This window comes from Eleutherodactylus coqui, chromosome 2 (genome assembly GCF_035609145.1).
Source record: "Eleutherodactylus coqui strain aEleCoq1 chromosome 2, aEleCoq1.hap1, whole genome shotgun sequence".
Taxonomy (NCBI): domain Eukaryota; kingdom Metazoa; phylum Chordata; class Amphibia; order Anura; family Eleutherodactylidae; genus Eleutherodactylus; species Eleutherodactylus coqui.
Window position 1 is genome coordinate 246,604,568 of NC_089838.1, and position 12,370 is coordinate 246,616,937.

The 12,370-nt window shown below is 37.0% G+C and overlaps 1 long non-coding RNA gene across 3 annotated transcripts in view; it reads left to right on the top strand.

Annotated features, from left to right (window-relative positions):
* The first annotated feature begins 406 nt into the window (after positions 1-406).
* Positions 407-12,370, top strand: part of LOC136610779 (uncharacterized) — a 65,454-nt gene continuing 53,490 nt past the window's right edge. Inside the window, exons 1-3 of one of the 3 annotated variants that reach the window (XR_010790166.1) lie at positions 8,342-8,411; positions 12,030-12,065; positions 12,150-12,221. This is a non-coding gene — a long non-coding RNA (uncharacterized lncRNA). Of the gene's footprint in view, positions 469-8,341; positions 8,412-12,029; positions 12,066-12,149; positions 12,222-12,370 lie in introns of those variants that run through there. The other 2 variants (XR_010790167.1, XR_010790165.1) reach the window with 2 other exon arrangements.

The following is a 12,370-nucleotide window of genomic DNA, read 5'->3' on the forward strand; positions in this document are numbered from 1 at the left end:
CTTGGAGCCCTTGTCTATAGCATAGGGTTGGTTCTACTCGTCCATATACCTGGTGCTGTCCTGTCCTTCCCATCTCAGCATTAGACTTCAGTGTTTGGATCCAGAGTACAAGGAGAGAGTTTGGGGAGATTTTAGGAGCAGAAGCAGTGGGGACTGTAAAGTGATTTTATAGGTGACGTATGGTCCTACGTGGGCAGCCTTCACCCAAATGCCACATCTTATAGGCTTTTCCTCCTGAAGTGACATCTGCTTGCGGATTTCATCCCCCCTCAGTCTTTCCTGGTCAGGAGACGGCCCCATAGCTCCACAAAACCTTCTATCCATCATAGAATAGGAGGCAAAAAAGTGTAGGAAGGGGGAGAGGGGTGGGGGAGACCCAGCCAACACCACATAATTTGGCAAAGCCCTCCCTTTCGGGACCTAGGGTACTGGAGTGAGAATGGGAGCAGTTACCCGGACATTCCTAAGGTAAGGCAACAAGCTTATATCAGGTTGTACTTTATTGCGATGCATTAACGATAGATATTATTTATCTTTAGATAGTTGATGTAGCAGAGCTCACTATTTAGCTGCATCTTGTGGCATAATAGCAAATCTGAAGGTAATCTGCAGTCCTGTGTAAGACATATAGTGATATCACAGCTAATATTGCAGTATGCAAATTCAGCTTTGCTGATTCTGCATAAATGCAGAATTTGCAAATATAAATGTAGAATTTATAGTTGTGTATGAGGTCTATGACTACAAATATATTAGTATATTTGTGTCATACTCTTTATATGCACACTTAGTATCTATCTATCTATCTATCTATCTATCTATCTATCTATCTATCTATCTATCTATCTATCTATCTATCTATCTATCTATCTATCTACCTTTCTGGTTTCTATGACACATATAGTTGTACACAAATATAAATACAAATACGTATTTTTTCTTAAAATTGTATACACTTCTATTTCTGAATCCAGTTGAGTCCAGATCGTTGTTGTCACAGGTTTGGATATGTAGCTTTAGTCTTGAAGACAGAGCCCCGAGGATGATAAATGAGGAGCAGACGGAGGGCACTGGCATGAAATGGGTGCCTATGCCCCCTGTGCACACACCCTGCTATTGTGTCTGTATTATATTTCTCTTTGAACTCTATAATAAGCAAATCAATCCCTCTCAGCTCACAGACTCGTAGCTGTGTAAGACTATTCCAGCCCGGGCTGGCAATCAGCTCTCTCTATAGGAATACAATAGGGCCCCAGTGTGACCTGAACAAAGAAGTTGGAACTAGTTAAAGTGCAGGACACGTCTCCTGTCCGGGTGCTTGAGCCCTGTAGAAAGGCACGAGAAATAAAGAGAGCACTTTTCTTTAGGCTGGTGAGAAAATACTTAGGCTAAAAGTCTGCTTGGCGTCTTTATTTCAATGCCAATGGAGCAGATATAATTCAATAGGAAACTGGGAGAAAAGCTCGTCAGTCTGGCTGCAAAGTTAGGGACATTTCGTATTCAGTCATTATTAGCAGAAATCAACTTTCAAGTGGGGGCTGCAAGGGATGGGCATCCCTCGATAATAGTAACAATAATAACATACTTATGATGTAAAACACAAACCAGGGAATTAACGACTAAATATAATAAAACAATAAATCTCAGGACATTATATCTGGATCAGCTATTGTAACTGTCTGCAGACTCACTTCCTATTAATAATCTAAAGTTTGCCCTCCAAATACAGGCTATAGTCTACTCTCATCGTTTATACCTACCTGTCTGAAAAACAAGGAGGCTAATTACAAGGGCTCCTATTGCATACATGTAGATTAATAATATAGTATTTTCGAGACAGACAGGCAGAGAGTGTGTGTGAGAGTGAAGGAGAAGGATGGAGAGTGTTGTAAACAACTATGATCTACTGTTTATTTCCCTTTGTCTATATACTATAGTTCTACAGCCATCATGGTGCATATTTGTGAGCAAGTACAGTATATCTATTTGTTAACTCTCTCTCTGTATATGTACAGTATATATTTGTGAGCTAGCCCAGTATATCATCTAAATGTTAAATACATATAGCTAGATAGATGGATATGGTGCATATTTGAGAGCTGGAGCAGTCTATCCTCTCTTTGTTAACTATATATATATATATATATATATATATATATATATATATATATATATATATATATATATATATATATATATATATATATATATATATATATATTCCTATTGGCTGCCGTGCATGCAATAGCAAAAAGCAGAAAAAAAACAGAAGCCATCTCCCAGCCGGTGTAAAGCAAAGCAGATGACTGCATTGTCTTGCAGGCCTATTAACGATTGGGCACTGTCAAGGTATATTATAGGGTGGATAGACTAATTGCTGGAAGAAGAAATGGACTAAAGAATGGTCAGTAATGTCTGGGGGATCTGCTATTCTGCCCCCTGTCTCCAATAATAATTTGTTCCTATGGCCTGGGTGGGGTTGCGGCTTTGCATGGGTTAATGGGATTGCTCCTGAACTTGGCTGACTGTCCATTCGTCTGCAGTTTGATGGATTGCACATCCCGCTGATAAGTTCAGCAGACGGGACCTCCCCTGCTGCTCCAGCCGGGTACTGAGCCTGAGAAGCCGCTGCCCAGGCTGCCTGCAACACATCCCGCGTTGCAATGGGAGGATTTCTTCTCTCCTGCTTCTCTTTCTTGTTCTAATTCATCAAAGAAACTTGTAAATTGCTGTGAATTCTGCTGCCCTGATCCCCCGCAGAACAGCCCTTTTTCTCTATACAGCTTCATATAATGGATAATTCAAAGGTGCTATGTATAGGGCCATTGGCCAGCTAACAGGATAGCATTAGGGCTTTGTGCTTTGTTAATCTGAGTTAATTTTCAGCATTTGGACAGCGCCTTGTAAACTGAAAGAGATCAAGGCATTTCTGTGGCTACAAGCGAAGGAATACTAGTGACACAATAGAATCCTGTTGTCTACAAAACGTACATTTCAAGGGATTGTAAAACATAAAGGCTGGATTTGCAAGATGATAACTTGAGGAAGAGTCCTTCCCTCACTGCAGTCTCGGTGCAACATATTTACCATCTCGAGCAATCCATTATGTTTTCTTGTTTTTTATGCTCTAGTAATATCTTGTTTTGAATGGTATTATATCTATATGTATGTAACTCCCTTATGGAGCCCATAGATGTAGTTGTGTGCTCCAATATAATCCATAGCACCGAGTGATCAGCACACAATAGGAACTGCACAGTAATTTAAGGAGGGAGCTGATCATGTGATGCCAGCAATTAAGCTTTATGAGAACTTGTAATTATAGGTGGCAGTAGGAGTGAGTCTATGGAGTAGGTTGTAAATAACACACCTGGACGTTTTAGTGTCATACTGCAATACATAATATACTTACATGTGCATATATATATATATATAAAATTTGAATATTCCTAATATATATATATATATATATATATATATATATATGTGTGTGTGTGTGTGTGTGTGTGTGTGTGTGTGTGTGTGTGTATGTTTGTTTTACCATGTTAGATGTATAAATATTTCCTCACATTATTGTGTAAGTTAAGCCTTTATTAGTAGATTGCATAAAACAAAAACTAAAATGTTTTGAGTCCTTTTTCCTTCTTCAAGCCTGCAATGCATTGTATATTAGGGTGTTATATGTATTATTATTTTATTATTATCATCATTGCCATCATATATATATATATATATATATATATATATATATATATACTCTTAATTGAGGTACATTCAGAGGATTCATTAAAGACCATGCTGCATAGAAGATGATTTTTGCATAGAAGAAGGTTGCAAGGAATGGGGCTGTTGGTTGTTGTTGGTGTAGCTTCCACCACCCCCACCCTTTCTCTTTCTCCCATTCTCTCTCTCTCTCACTGTATTCCTCTCTTCTTTTCCATCGCCTTCACTTTCCCTCCCGTCTCTTGCCTCCCCCTCCTTGCTTGCCATGTCCTCCCCCTGCCTCTTCCTCCTCCTCTGCTGTGCAGTGGTTGGAGTGTGTAAGATGCTGCTGTGGTGACGTCACTGCGGACTCAGCCTGCTACCACAGACAGCTCCTGGAATAGAACCAGAGCCTTAGAAAAGCAATGAAGACGCCAGGAGCCCGGCTATAGGTGCTATGCCATGGGAATTGCAATAGAAAGGGAATGCACCTTGCAGCAAAGGTGGCGACCAAGGAGGATGGCACATGCTGCTGGCAGGAGCCACATCTTGCCTTGGCTTGTAGGAGAAATCCCAGCTGCTCGCCTGCCTGTTTCTGCTCCCATTCATCCATTGCTGAGCTGGAGAAGCACGCTGCCTGTAAGTGTTGTGGGATTCAGCACTGCTGGTGCCTGTACGGCTGTGACACCTTGGAGGATCATTGTCCTTCCAGACACATGTTCAGGATCACATAGAAACAATGGCATTTGTTGTTAGTTATAGGCCAGAGGGCTAGTGAGGGGGCAACTTGTCCAGGAAGAAGCACGATGGCCACTCACGTGAGGATTATGGCGATATATCATTACATAGCAGTGGATTTCATTCATGTTGTGGGCACATATTGGTGGAATGTGGAATCTGCTCTTTAACCCTTTGACCAGGTCATCCTATGAAGCTTAACAAGGCCATGTCCAATCTTGCTTCATCTTTCTTCAGCAAAGTCTCTACGCAGAAGATGAGAAATGACTATGGGTGTAAGGCCTCACACCTGCAACTGCACAAATTATCCATTACGTGGTCAAATATTGATACCTCAACCAGATAGCTCATGCTTATTAGTAGGTATTGATAAGTGAAGCACAAGAGTCCATCCTGGCTAATTATATGGATTCCATTATATTGCTTCTTCCATTATAGAGTTTATTGGTGTGCATGTGAACAACCGCAAAGCTTGTCTGAGCATTTAGTGTTTTAGCTCAAAGTTGTCCGGGTTAGGAAGTTTCTTTTTTTATTAGGATGTAAGGAGGGAGGGAGGGGGGTGAAATTATTCAGATGCAAATCTCCATCTATATATTGTATTATCCATTAGACACTTTTAATTGTCACAGATTAGGTATCATGTATCCTACGCGCTAAGAGAAATGGTAATATTGTTGAAACCCCAATTTACAAAGTTACATATTCATCGTGGCATTATTACACACACACACACACACACACACACACACACACATACACACACACACACACACACACACACACACACACACACTGTCTCTCTCTCTCTATATATATACATATATATATATATATATATATATATATATATATATATATATATATATATATATATATATATATAAAAGAGAGTGACTATGCATTTTGCTACCCGTTTTCTGCATTATAAGTGTATGCATAATCTTCCCCACACATTTAACTCTAAAATTACTTAACTGGCCTCTGTCTACCTACCCCTATATAAATGGCTTATTAAAGATATGTGGTACACGCAGAGCATTGGGTAGAGGCTATTTAAAGTAGTAATTAGCACAACGTGCAATTGCTGCCGAAAATAAATGGGGTTATTACAGGTTGTCTAAAAATAGCTGGACCCAATTAAAGGCAAGTGACGTCACACCTTGGTAAAAGAATCCATCCCACATTGGCATTATACGTGGTCATTTGCTATGATTCTGGTAGCTCTGATACAGTCAGTGATGGCAGTTAAGTGCCATTGTGTTTATTTAGCAGGGTTTACTTGAAGCAAGGTTCCAAAGAAATCCTATACACAAACCAGAGAGGTGGCCTCTAGCTTCTAATTGCACTTGAAAGCACAATTGTTAATCGTCGGTATTATAGTGTCATCATTGTTGGAGGATATTGGATTCAAGATATTGGCGCATTTAGGATTGTTGCGGTCAATGCCATGAGATTAAAGCTGGCAGTTCACATTCTTCAAGTATCTATCTATCTATCTATCTATCTATCTATCTATCTATCTATCTATCTATCTATCTATCTAGCGCTACTAGCAATTACACGTACTTTTAAGCAGCATGTAGTGTGCTTTGAATGGGCATAGTAATGAGAATAGATATGTACATTGTGGAGTGTTGTCTTGTATTTGTGCTTCTTGTTATACATTTAAAGACGCATAGGCAGATGACATGACTTACATTTATTTTAGGACGACAGGAGTTCATACAAATAACGCTTTTAATTTGCAGACTAAAATCGGATGGTGTTTAGACTTTATCACAGGTGAAAAGAAAGAAGGTGAATTTTCAGCACCTTGGTCAGCGACGTCCTGTAGTAAAACCAGGCACCTGGAAAATACCTGATAAAGTGACCATTACTGGGCAAAGTTTAGAATTTCATTTTTTTTTTTCTTTGATTAAAAATGAACTAAGACAATGAGTCTGGGCTGTGTGATATTTAGTTCTTATATTTTATATCTGTATGACATCAAGCACATTTTAATAAAGGAATGCTACAGCCCTAATATGACCCCATAGAAAGCCAAAAGGCAAAAAATAAATACATAAAAAAATTAAACACACAACATAAGAAATAATAAATAAAAATGCAAAAATAAACTGAACAGTAGACTCTTACTTAAAATTTACCGAATTGCTAAACTAGTGTCATGTTATGCTTTATGTAGAGGGTCCTCTATCCCTAATACGTTGTGATCATCTATAACCTTATTAATTTCATTCATAATATAAATCATACTATTCATCACGTTCTAAAAAATGACTGATAGAATGAGAAACTAGCATTTTACATCTAGGATGCTGGGATAAAAAAACGTATGTTACTAAAATACAACTAGAAACAAAATCCAGGACTTTTCTGCAAAATATGGTATAATAGAATAGAGATAATATTATAGACTTTTTACGTGGAAAAAATAAGAAGATAAGATCTTGCATTAATTTATAAGAAAAAAGAGGCAACGAGGCATTCTGCAAGGCTCTTGGTTATAGTGCATATTAGCGAGCAGTGGCTGTCGCTAGGATATAATATATAAAGGATATTTTCCTCATTTTCACATCACGTAGTGCTGTTTTTTAAATGGATTTTTTAGCTTCTGCTGGTCTGGGTTACATGAGCACAGAAAGGACATATCTGTATATTTTTAATCATGTTATGCATAAGGGTGAGACATCCTAAAACCATGCAGTATATCAGAGAAGTGAGTCTCTCTCTCTCTCTCTCTCTCTCTCTCTCTCTCTCTCTCTCTCTCTCTCTATATATATATATATATATATATAAAGAGAGAGAGAGTTGTCTTGCCATGTTGGTATATATATATCATCACAATATTGTGTAAATTAACCCTTTATTAATAGATTGCATAAGCCAAAAAAGACAATGTTTTGAGGCCCTTTTCCTTTCTCAAGCCTGCTAATGCATTGCAAATTAGGGTGTTATATTTATTATCATTGCCACCATCATCATCTCATTTTTCTACCACAAGGCATTTTCAATATACTGGGTGGTGGGGAAATATAGACTGCTCTAATAAACAGACATAGGTGTTATGGTTGATCACATGTTTGTGAAAACATACAAGGTGGATAATACAAAGCTGGCCATCTTGTATTGCATTGTATATATAAATATATAGTGTGTGCACTAATATATATATATATATATATATATATATATATATATATATATATATATAATTACTGTACATATATATAAAAATTACTGTACACACTAATATTTAGAAATCATTTTCTTTTTTTGTAACACAGAAGCAATTGCTTTCATTAACTTATTTAATATTTTTTTTTAATTTAGTTTTTTTGTTTTGCTAATGCTATTACTGGATATATCTTTTTTTCAATTTTTTTTTTTTTTTGGAGTTCTGTACAGTGTCATCACACAGGCTGGCCTTAGCAAAGTTCAAAGTCTATAACATAATGGCCCATTTAATCGAAAAAGAGCGGGAAGCTGGTGTGATTTAAATATCTGCTTTCTAATTGGTCACCATTCAGGGTGATGTCACTGTTCCATCCAGCCTATTATTACTAGACAGACATCAAAGTTGGCTGAAGAGACACAGCTCAGTGGCTTGGGGCTTTGAGGACATCAACGTATGGCCTGCTTTCCCCTCTAGTGAAGAGCCACCAAGGCTCCTAGGAGTAGGTTTTCATCCAAGATGAGGCAGCAATGGATCCATGGCCAACTTTTTTCTTATGCCTCTTCTTTTTCTTTTTGTTCCTAATAGATGTTGACTTTGGGAATGATCCTGACATCCAAGATGGAAGCAGGATGGGGAGTTTGTTTCTATCTTTGGTTATCTAGCTGTATGAGTTTAAATCAGCCGTCATAAAGCTAGATAACCGAAAGTAGGAATAACTTCCATGACGTCATAGGCGAACATATGTATGATCTATCTGATGAAGATGTTGCTGAACTCCATGTTCTTCACCAAGGTAAGCTTCAGTTGGACTATTGAGAGGAGTGCCTTTTATGTTGTTTTGATGTAGATATATTATTTGAAGTGAATATAAATCCTCCACTAATTGAGTTGCCACCATGTTAAAATGTATGCATATATAAGCTGATAGTAAATCATACCTCCCAGAACCTCTTTTTTAAGAGGTCAGGTTCTTGATAATTATATCATTTCATAGGCAGTGTCAGTTTTCTTTGTGCTTGTTTGGAAAGAGGAGGGAGGGTTGAAGAGTAAAATGAAGCATAGAGGAATGGAGGTGGAGCGGTGCCCATATTCACAATCCAGGGGATATTCGCCTCCATGCAGACTTCATATTATTGGGCCTTTACCTAATTTACAACTGGATCTATTTGTCCTCCTTTATTAGAGTAATCATTGAGAAGCAGCCTAAATACACGATCCTGCACATATTTAAAAAATTGAAATCAACATGCAGTTTCCATGGTAACACAAAATACTGCGCCCACATTTAGCTGTCATTTGTAGTCAAAATGTGCTTTGTCTGATCATCAGAGAAAATATATTGGATGCAGAATACATGCATAACACAACATTAAGATCATGGGTACACCCTAGCTTCGCACTACACCATATATATAATGTAATGACCCATAAGGGTCATTACATTACATATATATTTATATATTTTTTTATTCCTGGATTCCTTGTATCAAGTGATCCTTTACTATGGAGAAGATATATCATTCAAGCATAGGAACAGATAGTTTATATAAAGATTCCATAGTATTTATTTGACTTTTAAAATCTAATTTCTTCCTACATATTGATGTATCATTACATACTTTTGGATCTATCTATCTTATCTATCTTATCTTATCTATCTATCTATCTATCTATCTATCTATCTATCTATCTATCTATCTCCTATCTATCTATCTATCTCCTATCTATCTATCTATCTATCTATCTATCTATCTATCTATCTATCTATCTATCCCATATCTATCTATCTATCTATCTATCTATCTATCTATCTATCTATCTATCTATCTATCTATCTATCTATCTATCTCATATCTATCTATCTATCTATCTCATATCTATCTATCACATATCTATCTATCTATCTATCTATCTATCTATCTATCTCATATCTATCTATCTATCTCATATCTATCTATCTCATATCTATCTATCTATCTATCTATCTCCCATCTATCTATCTATCTCATATCTATCTATCTATCTATCTATCTATCTATCTATCTATCTATCTATCCATCTATCTCTCTCATATCTATCTATCTATCTATCTATCTATCTCTCTCATATCTATCTATCTCATATCTATCTATCTATCTATCTATCTATCTATCTATCTATCTCATATCTATCTATCTCATATCTATCTATCTCATATCTATCTATCTATCTATCTATCTATCTATCTATCTATCTATCTATCTATCTCATATCTATCTATCTATCTATCTATCTATCTATCTATCTATCTATCTCATATCTATCTATCTATCTATCTATCATCTATCTATCTATCTATCTATCTATCTATCTATCTATCTATCTATCTATCTATCTTATATCTATCTCATATCTATCTATCTATCTATCTATCTATCTATCTATCTATCTATCTATGTCCATCCTTTTTAGCTGAGCTTTCTTATCTGATTCTGGTTGAGGTTGTTATTCTCTCTGATGTGTCAAGAGTCATGTAATTGTAAACCTTATTAGATTCATCTAAGAAGTCCTCACATGGCTCTTATAAAGCTAGCATTTCTTTGCACCTCTCCACAAAAGGAAATAAATAAAAATTCACAATGTAAGTCAGGCTTGGGCATTGTGTAGATTACAAGTCCCAGCATTTCTCCCACACTTGTACTAAGGACCTCTTTTATAATTAATTTGCTTGATAGAAAATCAGCTCTGTTCCTCTTGGTGCAGTCATGGATGATAAAATCTGGAGGCATGTGCAATATGTGCAATCTCCCAGGAAAAGGTTGAGAGGGAAGGCAAGTTTCAGAGCATGAGGGACCAGAATTAAACCACATTTAGAAGCGTTACTAATCCAACTTTAGCGTAGTAATCCTTTGATTTGCTGGGACCTACACACAAGGCGTGAATTAAAGGTGCAACAGGATTTTTATTGTTTTGTTCTGCTGCTCAAATCTAAACAAGGCCTCACTTAAATCCTACCTTACTTGGAGCATTAGAGTAGAACACACCATGAATCCAATGGATAGAAATCCAATCCCCAATTGGTTCAGTATCTGCAAAATGTAATTAGAAAGCTCGTTGTGCAGTCCAGGAGAAGCGTATGGCAGCAGAGTAGTTGATTAACTGATGGTGTGTGCTTTGTTTGCCAGATTTGCACTGGTCTTAGCAGACTGTGATCTTGGGTCAGTGGACTACATCATTCAGGGCATGTAGAGCTCAATAGAGATGTCCTGTATACCATAACCTTAGTTCTTATAAAGGAGATCTTTAAGTGGGATAGACTCATTCACTTCCAAGCTGCTCTCAGCAATTGAAACTGTGGACTTGAAAAGAGGGCAATTTCTTAAATGCTGGGACCTTGGCCCAGACTAATTGGTTTTGGTTCAAGGAGAGAATTGATTTGTGAAAATCCCAAATAGGTCTTTCCCACACCATATCCACCACTCTCAAATAGTCAAATAGCTCATAAGAAAAGGCACAACGTAAACATTAAGATATTTAGGGGGTCTTACCGTACTGAAAAAACAAAAACTTACTGGACCATATACATCTGTGATGCCTATATATCAGTTTCTGAGTATGTTGCATGTTTCTAACTTGTATCACTTTTTGTCCACAATGTACAGTATCCCAAATAAACACATATTGTGAATTGCACATACAGTTTAAAAAGAGAATAAAAAGAACATCTGTGTTCCTGAGAAAGTTCCTTTAAGAAGTGTAGAGACACCTCTGTTTAACAGATTGTCTGTACCAGTTAAAGGACTCCAAATTTAGCAGCCCTGTTTCACAGCCTGGATTTAAATATTACACCCACAAATGCAGTATAGAAAATCAGGATGGAAATACATTTTGTCAGAGCTGTGGATGACATATCTGCAGACAGGTATTTAAGATCCCTTCTCACCTTCTTTTGTGTTAACAGACAGAGAGGAATGTTGACACTTTCTTTTTCTGATCTGACAAAGTCACTCAGTCCATGACAATCCATTAATGAAGAGTGAAGCCAGGAGTGTTAATTAGGACATGAATAAAAATGGCCCTTATCTGGCTGAAGTGTGGCTACTCTGCAGCACTTCAGGAGTTAATGAAGTGCCTGAGAAACATGCAGGATATAGTTCAGCTACAGTTATCTATTTGATAGTACCAGAGACAGATATTCTATCTATCTATCTATCTATCTATCTATCTATCTATCTATCTATCTATCTATCTATCTATCTATCTATCTATCTATCTATCTATCTCTTGTATATTTTTTGTGCCTTTTAGTTTACCCCCCCCCCCTCCCCCAATGTATCACCCTGAAATGTTTATACTGTGAAACAACTTATTTATTACAACAGTGATAAATGTTTTTACTACTTTGGACTGTCATTTATGCTTCTTTATGAAGGTCAAAAGGAGGAGATATCTGTATTGCCTGTCCAAAGTAAGTGCTTTTCATGTGTTGCCCCAATGTGACACCATGCACTTACTTGTAACTGGCCTAATAATTTATATCTGTTTTTTTCAGGTCATTATTAATAGGGCCTTCATCAGCAAGGTTAATCTGATTCTGCAAGATTCCGAGATACAGTATTTCGAGGTATGTGAGCATATAACTATTGCTACCAGTTATGATGTTTCTGGCTCAAATTAAAATTAAGGGTGGTTTCACGCGTAGTTTTTTTTTTAAAGCATCAGTTTTTGTTGCAGTTTTTCATGCAGCTTTTTGAACCATAGCAGAAGTGGATC